This window comes from Notechis scutatus, chromosome 2 (assembly GCF_049901735.1).
Source record: "Notechis scutatus isolate UNSWTSFEM ecotype Mainland chromosome 2, rNotScu1.2, whole genome shotgun sequence".
In the NCBI taxonomy this organism is placed as follows: domain Eukaryota; kingdom Metazoa; phylum Chordata; class Lepidosauria; order Squamata; family Elapidae; genus Notechis; species Notechis scutatus.
In genome coordinates this window covers 115,119,690-115,140,941 of record NC_142010.1, presented here as the reverse complement: position 1 = coordinate 115,140,941, position 21,252 = coordinate 115,119,690, and the positions used below count along the sequence as shown (strand labels likewise).

The 21,252-nt window shown below is 42.9% G+C and overlaps 1 protein-coding gene across 3 annotated transcripts in view; it reads left to right on the top strand.

Annotated features, from left to right (window-relative positions):
- ASPSCR1 (ASPSCR1 tether for SLC2A4, UBX domain containing) overlaps nucleotides 1–21,252 on the top strand; it is a 100,067-nt gene that overhangs the window by 12,414 nt on the left and 66,401 nt on the right. The gene's annotated exons all lie outside the window — the stretch shown is intronic.

The following is a 21,252-nucleotide window of genomic DNA, read 5'->3' as shown; positions in this document are numbered from 1 at the left end:
TTCACTTTGATGACTTTGTTTTTATTTATTATCAAGATCTTTGTAGATTTTTCTTAGACAATGATATGTTCCCCTCCCCCTTAGCAGGGATCCCTGCCTACCTTATGGTGTGTGTGTGTATGTATGTGTATATGTATATGTATATGTATGTATATTTTTTTTTATAGCTCGTGGGTATTTTCACGTCTAGTTGGCTTAAAGTGTAGGGGGGGGTTTGCCTCATCGGTTGGGGGGGGGGGGCTTTTTTCTTTTTTTTTTTTTTTTTTTTTTTTTTTTTTGTTTTTGTTTTGGGGGGTTTTTTTTTTTTTTTTTTTTTTTTTTTTTTTTTTTTTTTTTTTTTTTTTTTTTTTTTTTTTTTTTTTTTTTGGTGTTTGTTGTGTTTGGGGGTGCCTATGTGTGTTTTTGTTTGTGGTGGCCTGTATTTATTGTTTGTGATATATATATATATATATATATATATATATATATATATATATATATATATATATATGTGTGTGTATGTGTATGTGTATGTGTATGTGTATGTGTATGTGTATGTATGTATGTATGTATGTATATATATATATATATATATATATATATATATATATATATATATATATATATATGTACACACACACACACACACACACACATACATACATACATACGTATATGTATACGTATACGTATACGTACACGAATATGTATACGTATACAAATACGAATATGAATATAAATTATTTAAATGAAATGTTATGCATCTTAAAAGACTGTATGAAAGCATTTTAATCTCCATAGAATATGCTAATTTACTTTTCATTTTTAGTCTCTCCTTTTAGTAATATAGTTTAGTGTATTAAATTGTATTAATATATTAATACAGGGGAGGAAAAAGAAAGGAATGGAGATAACATAGCAATAGCAGAATTCTAGTTTTTAAAGTAACATTCTACTATATTTCAAGTATAGTCATGTTTTTAAAACAAGCATGTGCTGTTCCTGCCAGTAGGTGGTATTAACAAACCTGGCTTGATTGCATTGTAGTTCGCTTATGTGGAAATTAGAAAATCTGACATTCTTGTGTTAATAAGATAGATTTTGAAATCATACTTTGCTTTGGCTTAAAACTTGGATTTATCTGGGAAAGAGCAAGTTACCACTCTTGATTATCACTTTTAAAAAATGAATGGTTCTGTCCTGACTTATGAATGAGAGAACTCTGTCAAACAAGCATGTGCTGTTGTTGTATGTGAATGCCACTGCGTTTCTCAATGTATTCTTAAACTCTGAGAACCTGCATCTTCAAAGTAGCTGCTTTTTATGTATGGCTAACTCAAATATTCCTTGATGCTATTTTGTATATAAGAGGATTTTGGATTTCCAGGCCTTCAGTATAAAATCATTATGATTATTGTTTGGAGTAAAAGCCAACCTATGTCACATCAGATTTTTGGTACATAGCTTATGTTAACTATTGAAATTAGATATTTCTGTTGGGTAAATTACAAAATATTCCTTGATATATTTTATATCAAGGAAATAATCAAATAATCAAGGAAAGATATAATTAGAAAATAGTATAATATTATAATTATTAATATCTTTTTATACCTAGAAGTGGGTATACTTATAAGCTTCTATCTTGGAAGAACTGCAACTGATCTTATTATTGAATATTAAAATATTGTGTACATTTTTGTTTCTAAACCTAATAGAATTATTTAAAAAAAAAAATAGTAAAAAGTTTATTTTAAATCTAGCTTTTGGAAATCACATATTTTTTACATTCCAGTTGTGCTTTGCAGGGAGAACCCAACAGCTTTGAATAAGGTAAACAGTATGTTGAGCTCAAATTTCAGCATATAAAATAAGGTTGGAGGATGACAAATTCCAGGCCTCATCTTCTTGAGTAGTTTCCTTTCCCTGGAGAAGCTTCTCCCAATCTCTTAAAAGATACTCTTGGGAGGTTGCATGTGGTTGGGGCTAAATGATTAAAGATTGTAGCTAGGTTACTGGATCTTCTGCCTGGGGAAAATCCTTCATTGGAGAATGATTGATGACACACCAAGGGGGGAGTGGGGGGGAGAAACAGGGTCACAGGTGACCGTAAATCACATGTGTCAGAGTTGGCTTCAACTGGGATAATGCCGACAAGTTGCTCCTAAAAAATCTTTTGGATTCTTTTGAAGCTCATGATTTAATTAGGGCAATCTCCAGAACCCTGACATAATGTCCTTTTGTGGAGGGGATGGTACCTCTTGCCTTGGTACCAACCCCTTAAGAGGCCTTCCACAGAACCACAGTGTTGAATAAGTTTTGTCCAGTATCCAGTCTTCCCTTTCTTGGGAGGTTATTGAAAAGCTTTGCTGTAGAGGGCCCTTGCTATAGCAGATTATTTGGATTCTTTCAATCCAGATTCAGACCAAGGTGTAGCATTGAGGTGATGCTGGTTGTGCTTGTGGGTGACCTTTGGAGAGCTTACGATGGAGACAGTGTGACCGCTCTAGCTTTCCTAAATTTCTCAGCAGCTTTTGATAGCATTGGCTGGGGATTCTTTGGATTGGTCCTGGGATTGGGAAGCAGAGTTTTGCAGTGGTTCTCTTTCTGCCGTACTTGATTTCAGTCAGTTTTGGTGGGGAGGGTTCTAGGCCCATTCAGTGTGGGATGCTTCAGTGCTCAGGTCTCTTACCTATTCCTCTTTAACATCTACATACAATTGCTAGGTGAGATCATTTGATGGTAAGAGTACAGTATCAGTATGTTGATTATACCCAGTTACACAATTCTGTCCTGGCTGGGTGGGAGATGCTGTTGCACTGCTGACCCAGTGTCTAGACAGGGAAGAACTAACTCAGCCCTCAGGATCTGGTGTCTTATAGCAATAGCATTCAGACTTAAACCATTTAGTGGTTTATAGTACTCTCTAAGGCAATTTACAGAGTCAGCATATTGCCCCCAGCAACCTGGGTCCTCATTTTACTAACCCCGTAAGGATAGAAGACTGAGTCAATCTTGAGCTGGTCAGGATTGAACTTGCAATGAGTAGAATTAGCTTGCAGTACTGCATTCTAACCACTGCATCACTACATCTCCTAAAGGTGAGCTGCTCCTCCCTGAGGGTATGTTTCCATTCTACCAGATTGGATAAAGTAAGCATATTACAGGTTTCTTTTCTTAAACGTTGGTATTTAGTGGAATTTAGGAAGCATCTTTTCTGGAGCAGACCCTGTCTGTGGAACACCTCCCTGGGATCTTTCAAGCCCCTGTACCTTTGTTAGTTTATTTAATAAGAAGTATCAGTTTATTTAATAAGGCTCCAATTCTTAGTTCCTAATACTGTTAACTTTTGTTACAGGCAGTCCTCGATTAATGACCGTTCATTTGGTGGCTATTTGAAATTGCAACAGCAATAACTGTAGTTATGACCCCTGACGGAAGTTAGGGTTGATACAGCGCCCCTGTAGTCATATGATCATATGGTAGGGGCATTTCTTGTGCAACCTCTGCAATTTCCAAAAACCACATGAAATCACAGCCCCACAGACACATTGAGATAAGCTTAATGTGTAAGCCTTTCAAAAAAAGAAGTATACAAAATCAAGGACGGGGACAAACAGAATAACAATAATAGAATTGGAAGAGATGTTAGAAGTCTTCTAGTCCAACACCCTGTTCAAGCAGGAGACCCTATACCATTTCAGACAAGTGGTTGTCCAGTCTCTTAAAAACCTCCAGTGTTGGAGCACCCACAACTTCTGAAGGCAAACCATTCTACTGACAAATTGTTTTGTCGGGAAATTTCTCCTTATTTCTAGGTTGGTTCTCTCCTTGATTAGTTTCCATCCATTGCTTCTTGTCCTATCATCAGTTGCTTGGCATATAGGTTGACCCACCTACTTATTTGTGGCAGCATCAGATATTGGAACACTGTTATCATGTCATTTCTAGTCTTCTTTTCATTAAAGTGGACATACCCAATTCCTTCAATCTTTCTTCATATATTTTAGCTTCCAGACTCCTAATCATCTTTGTTGCTCTTCTCTTCTCTCTTTCTAGAATCTCAAAATCTTTTTTGTATTGTGGCAACCAAAACTAGTCCCAAGCTATTATAATATGGTACTAACACTTCACATGGTCTTGATTCTGCCCCTCTGTTAATGCAGCCTAGGACTGTGTTAGCTTCTTAAGAACATCCTTCCTCAGTAACCAATATTTCCAAAACACCAGAGAAACTGGAACAATGAAGAAAGAAGCAATACCTTAATTAAGGCTGGTAGGACAAGCTACGACAGTTCAACAGCCAGTAAACTTTACTCCCTTATTCATTGATAATGTTACTTAGCCTGGTAGTAAAATGTCTTCAGGAAGAAAAAGAATTTCAGAGAGTACAAGAAACCAATAATTAGTGTTATTAGCTGTATCAACTACAAAAAAAAATGTTAAGTGTCTGGATTTTTTTTTACATTTCTTATATTAGAATATCTTCCCTTGGATATGATTCTTGATCTCATGAATTCTGAATATGTACGTATATTGTCATGGATGGGTAGATTGCAATTATATGATAGAATAATAGGATGAATATATAGCCCATTCAGGAGTTGTGTAAGTTTTTATAGATTGGTTTTATTTAGAAATGTGCAATAGAGATGTAATTTTAAATTTTCTCCAGAAATTTTCTGACTTTTGAACTATTTGTAAGACAGTGAAAGGTGAAAGTTCTGTTTGACGATGGAAGGGTCAGACAATAATTTACTCATTAATCAGTCTTGTTTTCCCATCGTAAATTTAGAAAATAATTGGCATGTTTTTCTATTTTCTGGATTAAGTTTTAATATATAGTTTGGAATTTCTGTAAAGCTTTAGTTGCCTAAAGGTGTATTTGTGACATTCTTGGCTTTGTACTGTTGCCTAAAAACTTACGTAATTGGCAGAGTAGATTTCTGGGCAAGCATCTTGTGGTCTAGTGATGTCAGCTGTCAACACTTTTATAGAGCCAACAATAATCTGAAAGCTGTTCTTGGGCAGGGAAGGCATTGGGCTAGCCTTGTTAGTGAAGGATGCAAGTACTTTAGTCCTGAGTGGTGATTGATGTGATGCCGTGTTTCCCATGAGCATCCGATTGCTTCTAGCAGGTCACTCTCTTGGCTATCCTATAAGAATGGCACCAAAAACATCCTGCCAGCAAAAACATGGTGCATATGAAATTTTGTGGCATCTAGGATTGACTTTGAAAACTCTTGTCAAAATTTTAGAAAGGTTTTGTTGTGTCTTTTTTTTTTCAGTTCCTTGAATTATTTCAGTGATGAATGTTATTTGTGGAATAATATCTAATTATGGTGGCTCTGTAATCTTGCTCTTTAGATTTATTAGATGTTTTAAATAATTTTCTTTGCATAGAAAATGCTACTTGTTCCTGAACATGTGTAAGGGTCTTCTGGCAACCTATATATATTTTATAGCTCAGAATTTCTGACTTAATTTATTAGCATCAAGGTGGGTCCTTTATTTGTTGCTGTATTGAGCTATATAATTCATCAACCTCATCTTGCAAGCCAATGGCAAGGAGTGTTTGGAATTGTAATTCAGTAACCTAGAGAACTACAGATTTTCAGCTGTAGATGATATTGAAAATGGGAAAATCAGTATATCCAAATTAGTGTATTCTCAAAAGTAGCAGATATAATTCTGATCTGCTTTGTTTATCTTTCTTTTTGGTGCATGTGAAACATGGCATATTACCTCTACTTACTGTTAATTTGAAATATATCATTATACAGCTACAATATGTAGACCAGTTTTTACTCCAAAACCAGCACCAGAAAAGTAACTTTCATATAATATTTCATTTAGCTAGATGTTTTTCCAAGTCCAGAACTCAAGAGAATGCAGTTAGAAGATATTATGTGATTTATATTTCTTGAGAGATACTTGAGGATCTAGAATCTAGGAATTTTTTTGAGTACTAGACTAGGAATAAAAACAAACTTGGGCTCCAGTGCAAAAGACCAATTGATCTTGGTTATAGATCCCATTTTACCATAAGCATTGATTAACATGACTATTACCAGATTTGTTTGTTAAAATTGTCTGTTAAAATACATAACAGGCTAACACATGATAGAAATCACATGCCCTTCAATTTGTTTATTCTAATCAGAAGTTCTTTGGATGGAGATACATGCTTACTCATTGATATGGATTGATAACCATCTAGTTCAGGGATCCCCAACCTTTTCGACGCCGCGGCCCGTGATCCGTGGGTGATCCGTGTAGATGGTAACAGTTGGCTCTTTTGCCAGTTTACCAGGAACCCATGGTCTTGGAGGGCAGAGAGGGTAGCTCTGATATCCTTCTCTGCTTGGAGTCTGGAGTGGAACAGGATGAGGATGTCATCCAGGTAACAATGGAGACGAACCGGGAGGTTCCTGAGATGGGCCGCCAGAGCCGCGAGGACCTTAGTGAAGGTCCTCGGGGCAGAGGCCAACCCAAAGGGAAGAGCCACATATTGGAAGTGGCGGTGGTTGTAGCAGAATCTGAGGAATTTGGAATGGGAGGGCCGGATTGGGATGTGAAGATACGCCTCTGAAAGGTCTATAGAGGATAGCCAGTCCCCCTGCCTGATGCCCAGCAGAATGGACTGTAGGGTGTGCATCTTGAACCTGTGGTAGATCAGGTAACGGTTAAGGCGTTTCAGGTCTAGAATAGCCATCCATCCCCCTGAGGATTTGGGGACCACGAAGAGGTGGGAGTAAAACCCCTGCCCCCGCTGGGATGGTGGGACGGGTTGTATGGCCTGTATGTTGAGGAGATGATGGATAGCTGAATCCATTAAGTTGCGTTTGGTGGGATCCCTCGAAGGGGGGATGCCATAAAGAAGTCGGGGGGGGCGCACTGGAATTCAAGCGCGAGACCAAGTCTGATGGTGTCACGGACCCAGGCATCGGAAGTGGAGGAATCCCATCGGTCGGCGAAATGCTTGAGGCGTCCGCCGATGGGAAGAGAGGGACGGGATCTATCTGGTGCGCCGGAAAGGCTTCCTCCGGAACCCCTGAAGGGACGCTCTGTAGCTGCCGCCCTCCTGTTCCTGTCGCCCGGTTCGGCTCGATCCTGGGGCTGGAATGGCCGGAAGGAGGGGGTCTCGGATACCTGGGCTGGAAAGGGGACTGGTAGAAGGGTCGGGAGGAACCTCTCCGAAAGGGCTGGGGGGCTCTTGACTCTGACCTCCGAAAAAGGGGAGGAAGGAATTTTTTCTTACTTCGGGTTTCGGATAGCAATGGCTCCAGGGCGGTGCCAAATAGTCTGTCCCCCTTAATGGGGGCAGTGGCCAGCTTAACCTTGTTTTTTATGTCCGCCTGCCAGTGTTTGAGCCAGAGCAGGTGGCGAGCTGTAACGTGAGAGGTTATTGCTCGAGCGGAGAACTTAACCGCGTGGTAGGTGGCATCGGCCGAGAATTCTGCCGCGGCCGTCAATTTTGCGATGTCCTGATGTGCCCTTGTGTTAGAGGGGGGAACATGCTGTTTCAGTTGGCGGAGCCACTGGATCGAGGACCTGGTGAAGAAGGAAGCGGCCGTGGCCGATCTAATGGCCCAGGTGTCAGCCTGATGAGCCCTACGTAAAGCCAGTTCGGACCTCTTGTCCTCGGGTTTCAGGGCCTCCAGGGGGTCACTGGGGGAGGACGAGGATGCCAAGCCAACGATGGGCTCGTCTACCTCGGGAGTGTTAAGCAAGTTGCAGAAGCTCGACTCGAGGTTAAAGAACCTCTTGTCCTGGCTGGATGGGGCAGGAGGAGCTCTTGTAGAGTCCAACTGGTTTGAAACTAGGTCGTGAAATATGGGTGAGGCCGGAATAACCTCCGCTTCCACCACGGGCTGCCTAAAAATGGCGTCCTCTTGTCCCTCTGCCGGGGAGGGGAGAGCCGAGGAGGACTGAACAGACAGGCCAGAAATGTTCTTGGCCTTAAATAGCAGTGATTTAAACATGTGTGGCTTGAACAAACCCACAAAGGTGGGTTGATCGGGAGTGAAGCCCTCGTCCTCAGACATGTCCCCTTTCATCGGGTCTATCTCCGATAGGGGTTCCCCTTGGTGTGTAGACCCCCATTCAAGTTCCTCCTCCGCCCCGAACCGATCCAGGTCCTCTATAGCCTCCTCCAGTTCCCCTTCTGGGAGAGGGCTGTCCCCCCGTAAAGGTACCTACCATGAGTAGGGTCCAATCTAGGCGAGGACCTGACTGATGGCGAGTCGTGTTCGGGCGCCATCGAGGGGGGACCGGACCTGGACATCTGTTGAAGGCCCTCTGCTATCCCCTGGCAGATAGCCCGTTCCATCCATGCCTGCATGTGCGCAGGGATCTCGACTGTGGCGGCCTCCTCCTGGCGCAGACCAGCGGCCGTGGGCGTGAATGTAGCTTTGGGCGTCCGTCTGGTCGTTGGTTCGGGGACCTGGTGTCCCTGGGATAAGCTGCGCCTGGAGAGGGAAGAGCAATCTGGAGGAGGGGGGGGTGTCTGGAGGTAGAAGGGACGGAGGGTGGGAGGGCTGGGGGCACTGGTTGTGCCTCTCTAGATCGCCTGTCAAATTCCTTCTCCAGTGCCCTATGACATCTTAGGGCGTCTCTCTGAGAAGCCTTGGAAGTTCCCTTAGGGGCTTCCTTAGCCTGTCTGCGCAGGTGGTAGGACTTAGATCTGGCCTTCAAAGAAGGGCCTCTAGTGGAATTGTCATCTGCCATTATAGAAGAAAGGACTATAGCTCCAATCTAAGGCGGTTGGCTCGCCAAGGGTTCGGCCTACAACAAAGGCCGGGTGTCCTTTCAGCTGGCCCGCGCCCCCTTTTGGAATTTAGATGTGTAAATTCTACAATATTATTATTGTTATAATTATTAATATAAATATACACGTGCGTAAAATCAATGTATATATAATCTAATCAGTATTGGTAATGCGTTATTGTCATGTACCAATAGATATATATGTGTGTGTGTGTATATATATATATATATATACATATATATATATATATACATAATAGTTATTTTTATTATTATTTATTATTATTTATTATTTATTTATTATTTATTTATTTATTATTATTATTATTATTATTATTAATTATTAATTATTATTTCAACAAGAATTAAACAGGGACCTGTTCGGCGCTCCCAGGAGGGAGTGACCCCAGATATGATGTTAAAAATCTCCAATTGGCCAAATGAACGCCTGAGGCTGGAGTGAGGCCTCTGGCAGCTGGAGCTCCCAGGCAACAACCGGGAGGGATAGGCTGCAATTCCCTGCCCTGAGCTGCTGCGGAAAGCCAACAAGTTTGCCAATATTTAAGTGTGCAGTAAGTTCTCACAGGCTGGAAGGCCTGTGACTAGAAAGACTAGTCCCCTCGCAGAAAGGAATGCACAGCCTAATCTCACGAAGGCTGAGCGTAAACTGGGGATTGCAAGGCAGCCACGTGATGAAGGGCGGAGCGATCCTCAGTAATTAAGCTCAGCCTACAACGACGCAGACTGAAGCACCTCCCACTCTCTGGATGATCCGAACGGCTCTCAGGAGAAAAGCAGGTTTCTACTAAACCCCCCCCCCTTGCAACTGTAACTCTTTTCAAACCAGATGTGAACATACACATATTGTAAATATTCTGATTTTCAGAGCAGAAATGGCAGAAGCAGAAAAACCAAAGAAAAAATGTAGACAATATAGTGTGGAGTATCTGAAGTATGGATTTATACCAGCATCATCAAACCAAGCAGCTGCCACAGTGCCTAATATGTGGGGAAGTATTTTCTAATGAGGCAATGAAGCCTTCCAGACTGAACGAACATTTGAAGAAGGCACATCCTGACAAGGCAGACAAGAATCTAACTTTTTTTCAATCCCTTCGTGACAAATTTCAAAAGCGCCCAATACTGTCTCACGTGTTTTCTAATGCTTCCCAACAAAACACTGACAGTTTGCGTGCATCATACATTTATTTCATTGCTGATTGCTAAGTCTGGAAAGCCACATACTATTGGTGAAGAACTCATCCTACCAGCCATTAGTGAGGTTCTGAGTACTGTTTTGCATAAGTCACCACATGATATAATTAAGACAATTCCTCTCAGCAACAATTCAGTTCAAAGACGCATAGATGAAATGGCTGAGAATGTGGAAGATGTATTGTGCAGCATACTACAAACAACAGACTTTGCATTACAGCTAGATGAATCAACTTTGCCAGGCAATGAATCTTTGCTTCTTGCTTATGTGCGCTTTATTAAAGACGAAAGTTTGACTCAAGAGTTGTTATTTGCGAGGCAACTAAATACAGATACTAAAGGGGAGTCAATAATTCATGTTGTTGAGGAGTTCTTCAAAGAAAAGGAAATTCCACTAACATACTTGCTTGTGCAACTGATGGAGCACCATCAATGACTGGTTGCTACCAGTTGGGTATGTTGCTTACTTGAAAAAAGCAGTGCCAAACGTCTTTACCATTCACTGTGTCATTCATCACCAACATCTGGTTGCAAAAAACCTCAGTGATCACTTGAATAAGTCATTACACACTGTCATTACTGCAGTGAACAAAATTAAAGTACATGCTCTCAATGATCGACTATTCCGAGAGCTCTGTGTTGAGAATGATGAAGATTTTGATCGTTTGCTGCTTCATACAGAAGTTCATTGGCTATCAAAAGGTAACTATTTGAGACACTTTTACAATCTTTTTGACATTGTTGTGGAGTTTTTTGAAGGCAAGAATGCTTTGCTCAGTGATGAACTCAAAGAGATCAGGCATAACACTGTTTATTTATCAGAACTGTTTATAAAGTTCAATGAAGTGAATCTGCAGTTGCAAGGAAATGAAGTCAATCTTATTAAGGCCAAATCTGTCATCTCTACATTTATTTCGAAGTTAGCTCTATTCAAGTGCAATATAGGCCGTCGCGAGCTATACCAATTTCCAAGCTTGTCTGAGCTAGAAAAGAAAGGTGGGATACAAGATGATGATCTGCATGTTTTTTGTGACCATTTGGACATGCTGCATAAAGATATGTCTGAGCAGTATCAAGATCTTCTTTTGATGGAAATTCCAGATTGGGTGATAAATCCATTTTTAGATATTGAGGAAGAGTGGGTAGTGGAGGAACAACTAATAGAACTGAAAAATGACATTGAGCTGAAGCCAAAGTTTAAGAAATCGTACCAAGAGTTTTGGTTACAGAAGGAAATTTCTGATCGCTATACTGCACTATGGACAATAGTTAAAAAGCTCCTTGTTGCATTTCCAACATCATATTTGGTGGGACGTGGTTTCAGTGTGGTCATCCAACTTCTCTCCAAGCAAAGAAATTGACTCCAGATTACTGAACGCAGTGATTTAAGACTCCTGCTAAGTGAGTTAAAACCAGACATTAGGAAACTGGTATCAATTCACCAAGCACATCCATCGCATTAGTAACTGCTTCACTGTTCAGTAAATTCTTAAATTGATAAATGACTATCAGACTTTGAAAACCTGGTATCACTGGATCATGTTCAACCATTTTGTTGAATTAACATTAACTTCAAAGATTTTTAAATTGGATTTTGAATAAATGTGCAATTAATTGTTACAATTTTGAATTTTACTGTTACTATCTTCTTTGGTGGGTCGTGCAAACCGCTATTCCGAATAATGCTGTTTATAGGGGGTGGGGGTGGGGAGCACTGAGGATGAGTTTGTAGCACCAAGGGGGAGGTGGACTGAAAAGAAAGAGAAAGGGAGGGAGGAGAAAGTGAATGAGATATCTAGTCCAACCAGCTGGGTTAGAAGTGTGTGTGTGTGTGTGTGTGTGTGTGTGTGTGTGTGTGTGCATGGCTGTCAAAACTCCAAAAACAGGTCAAGTAGCTCTGGGGAGGCCAGTCATAAATTAGAACACTTGCTAAGCAACCTGCCATTAAGTGAGGACCACTTGTATTTGGTTTGCCAGTCACCAAACCACGTCCACCCAGTCGTGTGACCAGCAGGCCACGCCCACCCATCACGTGACCAACAGGCCACTCCAACCCAGTCACGTGACCAGCAGGCCATGCCAACCCAGTCACGTGACCAGCAGACCATGCCCTCAAATTAGGCCACGCCCACAAACATTTGAATCCCGCCCCTGGGTGGGGGGCACTGAGGATGAGTTTGTAGCACCAAGCGGGTGGTGGACTGAAAAAGTTTGGGAACCACTGCTTTAGGGTCTTCAAAGTTAATTGTCTTAATTTAGAACACAACACATTTTAAAGACTGCAACAGCACAAAAGGATCAACTGGGAGGAGAGGGAGAAGAAAGGTCCATGGGTGGCTTCCCTAGAAGAAGGAAAGACCCAGAGGATCAAGCACTCCATCCAAGCCTGTAAAGAAAGGACCTGGCTGGTTGCTTCACCCAAGACCCTGAGGGAGATCTTTTTCCCATGGAGAAACAGTAGGTATTTGTCTGAAGGGATTCAGGAAAAAGTCAAGCAGTTTCAAACATATTACAGAAAATTCCAGCCCCTCCCACTCCCGCCTCCTTCTCTCCCTCCCTTCCCCCCTATGTCCTGAGGAGGGAATAGAGGGAGGCAGCAGGAAACCATGCACTGTGACTGGATAAACACCAGTATTGTGTTGCCCTGCTGTAAAATATAAGTTATTGTATGTAGTCAAAATTCTGCATTGTCCCGTTTTCTGTGTCAATTGCTACCAATGAAGAACAAAATATAACTCCAGTTCAAAAAGAACCCTGTCACACTGTGACAATCAACTACAATGCTGTTAGAAACCAACTGGCTTAGTTTCTATGGGCCTAGCTCCTTCAAAGAGAACCATCCATATATTCATTCTAATTTGGCCAGGATTCCTCTAGTCCAGTGGTTCTTAACCTGGGCGATATTGCCCCCCAGGGGGTGATTTCATTTTTCAGGGGGGCGATGGAACGAAAAGGGGCAACAAGGGGGTGAAGGAACGGAAGGGGGGCGATATGGGGGTGATGGAGCGAGAAGTTTTGGGGACACTTTTGAGACTTTTTTCATACAATGAACCACTGTATATCTGTCATACAAAAACATCAGATCACTCGCTATTAGTGGATTGAACTGTGTTTTAAAATGTTCCTCCAGCTAGCTTCAGTACAGAACACCGTACATATGTGAATATGCATCGCGCATCTTCATGCGCGTTGCGCAGCAGCCTCTATCACTCTACCCATTAAATTTGTCGCTCTGATTTTTGTTGCTTTCCTTCTGTAAAAATTTTCTTTGTGTCTTTTTAACCCTTTTTACAGTGTGCATGAATATATATTTTCCTCAAATCTTAATTTAGTTTCAGAGTTTTCGTCTTGAAATTCTTAGTTCCTGCATTGTGGTTTGTTCTTATGCCCTTTTTATATTTCTTTTTGCGTCTTAAAATTCACTTGTAATTAAATCATTAAATGTTACTGTTTTTTTCGGGCATTTCATTTTCTTGCAATTGAATTTTGTTTTCAGTGGTCATTGCATTTAAGTGTATTGAATAAATAAGATAGTAATGAAATACATGTATCACAAAGTTTGGGAGTAAAATGATGGGTGGCATCAGAATTTTTCACACGGTTGAGATATGGGAAAAAGACTGGAAATAAATTATTTGCATCGATATGTCCTGATGACAATTTTAAAGAAAACAAAAAACGTGTTTGCATAAATTGAAGAATTATTTCCCTGTGTTGTGATTGAGAGGTTATGTTGGGAGAGGCGGGAGGGCGATGATAACTTCCTCAATGGCTCAAGGGGGCGATTCTTTCAAAAAGGTTAAGAACCACTGATCTAGAGTATAAATTGGTTGTTCTTTAGATTGTTAATTTGTGCAAACAGAATTTATTCAGAAAAGGCTATAGAGTGTTTTTCTTCAACACAGCATTTGGGCCCTAGTTACCATAATCGAGAGTGAGACATCTATGGAAGACATATTGCTAGATTATTTTACTTATTACTCTAGTTCTATTTTATTCTGCTATTGTTATTAGTAAAATGCTAGAAGCCATATAATTAACTAGTATGGAAAATAATATAAACAAGAACATTTGGGGGCATACCACTTTTATTTCCTTCAGAGGTAATATGGTCATCACACCAAATTAACTAGATCAGGGGTCCCCAAACGCCGGTCCGCGGACCGGTACCGGGCCGCGGAACAAGCCTTACCGGGCCGCTGGTTGCTGACCAGTCCCGCCATCAACAAGGGACATTGCTTCAAGGAGCCCCAACGCCTCACCCTCACCACAGACGCCAGCCTGTCCGGATGGGGTGCTCACCACCGGATGGTGGTGCGGCGGTGGTTGAGGAGTTGAACAACTTTTTTGCTCGATTTGAGATCCATCAAATTGAAACTGTCCCTTTGCCATCATTTGCTCAGCAGAGTCTCCCCTTCATTGTGAATGAGCAGGATGTGAGGCAGACAATGAAGGCGGTTAATTCCAGAAAGTCAGCTGGGCCCGACTCAATTCCTGGTCGGGTGGTAAAAGATTGTGCTGATCAGTTAGCTGGGGTATGGACCGAAATTTTTAATCGATCCTTGACACAATGTGTGGTTCCTGTTTGTCTCAAGGCTTCCACCATCATTCCACTGCCTAAAAAGTTGCCCACAAATGGTCCGAGCGACTATAGGCCGGTGGCACTAACTTCTATCTTAATGAAGTGCTTTGAGCAGCTAGTTCGAAATTATATTATCTCCTGCCTTCCCGATTCCTTTGATGGGCTTCAGTTTGCTTACAAAGAAAATAGATCAACCGAGGATGCAATTATTACTGTGCTTCACATGGCCTTATCCCATTTGGAAACACCGGGGAATTATGTAAGAATGTTGTTCGCAGATTTTAGTTCTGCTTTCAATACCATCATACCGCACAGATTAATAGCCAAGCTCAAAGATCTAGATTTTCCAGATTCTATTTGTATATGGATATTGGATTTTTTAACAAATCGTCCACAAAGAGTTAAACTGAATGATTATATTTCTACTGTCAAGACACTTAGCATTGGCACTCCACAAGGTTGTGTCCTTAGTCCACTACTGTTCTCCATCTATTCATCTGATTACACAAATAAACATCCCAACAATAGGATAATGAAATTTGCAGACGATACTACGCTTGTAGGACTTATTTCTGGGGATGATGAGTCTGCATATCGGGATGAGGTATTACAGCTATCCTGCTGGTGCAAAAATAATAATCTTCTATTTAATATTAAGAAGACTAAGGAGGTTATAGTGGACTATAGGAAAAAAAGAGTAGACATTCAGCCACTGTATATAGAGGGAGTTCGTGTGGAACAGGTGGTTGAATGTAAGTTTCTCGGGACCATCATTACAAATGACCTGACCTGGAGTGCAAACACTGCTGCTTTAATTAAGAAGGCACAACAACGGTTGTATTTACTAAGGATTCTTAGGAAACAACAACTGGCTGAGAGTCTACTGACTACCTTCTATCGGAGTTCAATTGAGAGTATATTATCCTACTGTCTCTGTGTATGGTTCTCGAGCTGCACAGTGGCAGAGAAAAAGGCAATTCAGAGGGTGATCAAGACGGCCCAAAACATCATTGGCTGCTCACTCCCCTCTTTGGAAGAACTGTATAGGAATAGATGTAAGAGGAAGATACTTAATATATTGAATGACTCCTCTCATCCGGGACATCACCTCTTTGAACTATTACCATCGAGAAGGAGATTTAGGGTATTAAGAACAAGGACGACCAGATTTAAGAATAGTTTTTATCCAAGTGCATTGAGTTTGAATGCAGGGTCATAAGAATTTTTGTGGAATTTAATGGCTGAGAGTAATGGGGTATTTACATTTTTAAATTGCATAGAGATTATTGTATGGTTGGTTGTGTTTAGTTTAATTTTTTTTTTTCTTTTTAGTGGTGTTTGTCCAGTTTTACTTTGTGGAAGAGCACCTCATTTCGTTGCACCCGCTTGCGAGTGTAATGACAAATAAATTCTTATGTCTTATGTTTTATGTCACATCCACTCGCTCTCGACACAGGGCAGATGGTCTCAGGTAGAACGGGCATGCAGTATAAACTGGTTGGAACTCCGCGCCATCCACCTGGCCCTGCGCAACTTCCTCCCTCAGGTATGCGGGCGGCATGTCCTCATACTCATGGACAACGTCACCGCCAAGGCCCATGTCAACCGACAAGGGGGCACCCAGTCCATCCGTTTGATGAGAGAGGCCGAGCGCCTCTGCCGTTGGGCGGAGCGCAATCTCCTCTCTCTCAAAGCCGAGCACATCTCAGGGGACTCAAACACCCAAGCAGACTGGTTGAGCAGGACCACGGTGGACCAGTCCGAGTGGCGCCTCCACCCGTCACTGTTCAGGGAAGCGACCAGGCTGTTCAGTCTCCTGTCAGTGGACCTCTTCGCATCCCCCCTCAACACACAACTGCCCAGGTTTCTCTCCAGGTACCCCTCCCACGGGGCTGAGAATTACAATGCCCTCCGTTGCTCCTGGTCCACAGGGCTTCTATATGCATTCCCTCCCTTAGCCCTGGTCCCCAGAGTCATCCAGAAGCTCATCTCCGAGAAAGCAGAACTGATTCTGGTGGCACCCTACTGGCCCAGGCGCCCATGTTTCGCGGACCTCCGCAACCTATCAGTGGCCCCTCCCTGGAAAATTCCCCCGAACAGAATATCCCTTTCTCAGGGTCCCCTCCAGCACCCGGATCCTCAGTGACTCCAGCTAGCCGTCTGGAGGTTGAGCGGGAACGTTTAAGAAAGGAGCAGTTTTCTGACCAGGTTATTGATATCATTTTAGCCGCCAGGCGGCCCTCCACAACCCGGATATACAATGCCACTTGGAATAGTTTCTGCAAGTGGTGCCATGGTTTCCAGGTCAACCCGCTTTCACCCTCCATCGCTCAAGTGTTGGAATTCCTCCAAGAGGGTCTGAGGAAAGGTCTTTCTCCGAACACCCTGAGGCGTCAGGTCGCAGCCCTTTCAACCGTCATTGCTTGTGACAATCTGGGGTCCCTTTCCCTCCACCCTCGCATTAGGGCATTCCTCAGGGGAGCCACTAACTTGTGTCCCCCAACAGTTCACAGATTCCCCACCTGGGACCTCAATAAGGTCCTTGTGGCCCTTACTAAACACCCCTTTGAGCCTCTCAGGGAATCCACACTCCAGTTCCTAACATTCAAAGTCGTGTTCCTGGTGGCCATTACTTCGGCTCGCCGAATATCAGAGATAGCAGCCTTGTCAGTGAGGAAGGACCTTTGCATCTTCCATGCCAACTGGGTAGTTCTCCGGCTGGACCCTACCTTCTTGCCCAAGGTCAACTCAGCCTTCCACAGGGCACAGGAACTCACACTTCCGAACTTCTGCCCCAATCCCTCGCGGGAAAGGGAGAAGCTTTGGCACACCCTGGACGTAAGACGGGCCTCCGCATTTACATTAAGCGTACCCAGCCCTTCAGGAGGTCCGAATCTCTATTCCTTTCTTTTCAGCCCAAATCATTAGGCCACAAAGTGTCCCCGTCAACCATCGGCCACTGGATTAGAGCTACTATTTCCAAAGCTTACTTGTCCCAGGCTCTGCCGGTACCCAGCGGAATAACAGCACACTCCACCAGAAGTGCTGCCACCTCTGCAGCTTGGGCCACCCAGGCTCCAATTGCTGATATTTGTCGGGCGGCCACTTGGGCCTCCCCATCTCCCTTCATTAGACATTATAAGATAGACATATTTGCCTCGGCGGAGGCTTCGTTTGGTAGACGAGTTCTCCAGCGAGTCCTCAAGAAACCGCAGAGATTACAGGACCAGACGGACTCCCTCCCGTAGGACAGCCAAGCTTTGGTATGTCCCACTCTCTGGATGATCCGAATGGCTCTCAGGAGAATGGGCGTTGGTTCTTACCTGACACGCCATTTCTCTGGAGCCGTGAGGATCATCCAGCCCCACCCTTATTAGTTTCCCCGTCTGGTGGGGTCTTCTTTCGGCCAATGAACCCTTTAGCATAGTAAGATGAGAGCAAGATCTTCTCTTCACTCTCGACTTCGCATAAACTGGGGATCGCAAGGCAGCCATGTGATGAAGGGCAGAGCGATCCTCAGTAATTAAGCTCAGCCTACAACGACGCAGACTGAAGCACCTCCCACTCTCTGGATGATCCTCACGGCTCCAGAGAAATGGCGTGTCAGGTAAGAACCAACGCCCATTTTAAACCAAATGCAAGTGGTCCTTGCTTAATGGCCGGTTGCTTGGCAAGTGTCCTAATATTTATGACTGACCTCCCCAGAGCTACTTGACCTGTTTTGGAGTTTTGACAGCCTTGCACACACATACACACACACTCCTTTCTAACCCTGCTGGAGCAGGTCATTGGACTAGAATCGGCAAAGCATCTCTGATTAGAGTCTAGTAGTGAATAGAATCTAATCAGAGATGCTTTGTTGATTCTTGTTCATTTGTTTTATGTCCGAGCGGAGCGGTGCACCAAATCAATGGGGTGAGCCTGAGAGAAGGAAAGAGAGAGAGAAAAGAAAGAGAGAGGTAAAGAGAGAGAGAGAAAAGAAAGAAGGAAGAAAAGGGAAAGAAAGAAAAGGGGCAAAGAAAGAGTGGGGGAGGGAGGGAGGAGAGAGAGAGAGAGAGAGAGAGAGAGAGCGCGCTGATGCATCAGATTGAAATGAGGTCTAGTTTAGAGGCCCTTTTCCACATTGAAACATCTTTGCCAGCATCTTTGCCAGCACATTGAAACATCTTTGGCTTCTAATACAGTAATTAAAGGTTTTGTGGACGAAACATGGCCAAGACTATCAGGAAGCTCTCACATTTTGTTGAGGCTTAAACAGGATCCATTGGACCAGACCTCCACCCTAAAAAATTACTTTTCCCCAATGTATTACAGTGCCAATTCTGAAGAAGGCAAACCGAAAATGTACTGGTAAATTACAAGGAGAACACACACAAACACACACACACTCCCTTCTAACCCTGCTGGAGCAGGTGATTGGACTAGAATAGATATCTCATTATCTTTCTCCTCCCTCCCTCCCTCCCTCCTCCTTTGTTTCTTTTTCCTTCTGTCCCTTCCTTCCACCACCACCCCCTTTCTTTGTCTGTCCCATTTTCTTTCTGTCCCTTTTCTCTTTCTTTTCTCTCTCTCTCTCTCTCTCTCTCTCTCTCTCTCTCTCTTCTTCTCTCAGGTTCACCCCATTGACTGCTGCACGCTCCGGTGCAAAGGGCTTAATGGGGTGAGCCTGTGGGACCTCGCCTCGAATGCAGCTGCGGTGGGATGTTTGAAAAGGAGAGCAAAGCCACTCTGGCTTTCCTCCCCTTTTCAAACATCCCGCCGCCGCTGCATTCAAGGCAGGCATGTCAGGAAAGCGGAGGAAAGCCAGAGTGGTTTTTCTTCCCTTTTCAAACATCCCACTGCCACTGTGTTCAAGGCAGGCATATAGGGAAAGCGGAGGAAAGCCAGAAGGTACGTCGGAAAAGCGGAGGAAAGCTGAAGTGGCTTTGCTCCCCGTTTCAAACATCCTGCCGCCCTTGCATTTGAGGAAAGGCCCCGCAGGTTCACCCAATTGACTGCTGCACACTCCAATATAAGGGGCTCAATGGGGTGACCTGCGGGGCCTTGCCTTGAACGCAGCAGCGGCGGGACATTTGAAAAGGAGAGCAAACCCACTCTGGCTTTCCTCCACTCCCGCCACCACTGCGTTCGAGGAAGGCATGTCGGGAAAGTGGAGGAAAGCTGGAGTGGGCTTGCAGAGTGTAACTCACCTAGATCAGATGGTGGTAGGAAGGCAGGGCGGGCGGGCTGGCTGGCTGGCTGGTGCTGGTAGTGATGGCGGGCGGGAAAATGGGAAACAAGCGCACATGCGCTACATAAGGAGTGACTGGGCGGGGCGGGGCGGGAGGGAAATGCTGTCAGTGATTGTTGTGCATGCGCGCAATGTCATCCATGCGCAATAAGGACTGACAGCAGAAAATGGAGGAGGGGGCAGGGCCAGCCAGGGCCCTTTTTGCTGGTTCTTCAACCTACTGGAATGGTAACAACAGTTCTTGCGAACTGGTAAAATCTCACCCCTGAATTGTGCCCTGCGAGGGGCCCACCTCCAGCGCCCCCCCTGCTGCCTCTTAGCGCCCCCCCTGCTGGCCCCCTTGCCTCTTACCACCCCCCTAAAGCATCCCACCGCCCCCCAGGGGGCGGTACCGTCCACTTTGGGAACCATTGCCCTAAAGCATTTGTTTTATTTTATCTATTTTTGTTTATTCAAATTTATTTTATTACCTTTGGTTTTAATTTTAGTTTTGTGTTAAAAACCTCTGTAGCTGGCAGATAACAGATTTAATTAATAGAATAAAGAAACAAATGTACCTATTTTCAAGTAGAAGTATTCTTTTGGCCAGAATCAATTTGAGAAAAACCAACATGGCGCTTTGCTTAGCTTACTACAAGATTTTTTTTTTGTCCTGAATTTGGACAGTGAAAATACAAATGGGTGACGTACTTGGAAAAAAGAACCTAAAGTGTGTTTAGAGCATGTTAACCAAGTGTTTCAATTCCCAAAGAAGCAGATCTCAAATTATGCTTTCATGAAATGCTCAGATATGAAATTCATTAGGGAGTGGTGCCATTTATAATAATCTGTGTGCTATTTGTTATAGAGGTTTATAAGCTTATTGTGTTACGCAGAGCCTAAGTGGCTATTTTCGGTCCCTTTAATCTAGATACAGGACTTTAAATTTGTTGTAGAAAGCTAGAACAAATAGTACTGAGTTGAAACAATGTGGTAAGCTTGATACCTAATCAAATAATAGTTTATGTGGATTAAAAATGACACCATGTGCTCAGTGAAGCTCATAGTTATAACATAATTTGACATTGGGTAAAGAAAATAAAACTTTAGAAAGTTAAGTTCAGGTAATATTTAAGATCTAATGAAAACAATATGGAAAAATCTCTTAGAGTTTTATTCTCAAAATGATTATTATGAACATATACCAAGCTTGCTGCTTTAGGATGATTCCCTGGAATAATTTTAAAGAAAAAATTAAGCTTGAAATATGTAAAATATCCCTGAAATTATGCAAAGAAATGGACTTATTTCTCATGTATAAACTTGTTCCTATGAAAATTTTCAATAATAAGGCACTTATTTTTGTCAAGCTTGGCTATTGCGGAACAAATAGGTCATGGAGTAACATAATTCTTCTGCTAATTCTTTAAAAATACTATCAGGTGCAATTTGAAATGATATATTTCACAGTGGACTTTGTGGATGTCCTTTAATGTTT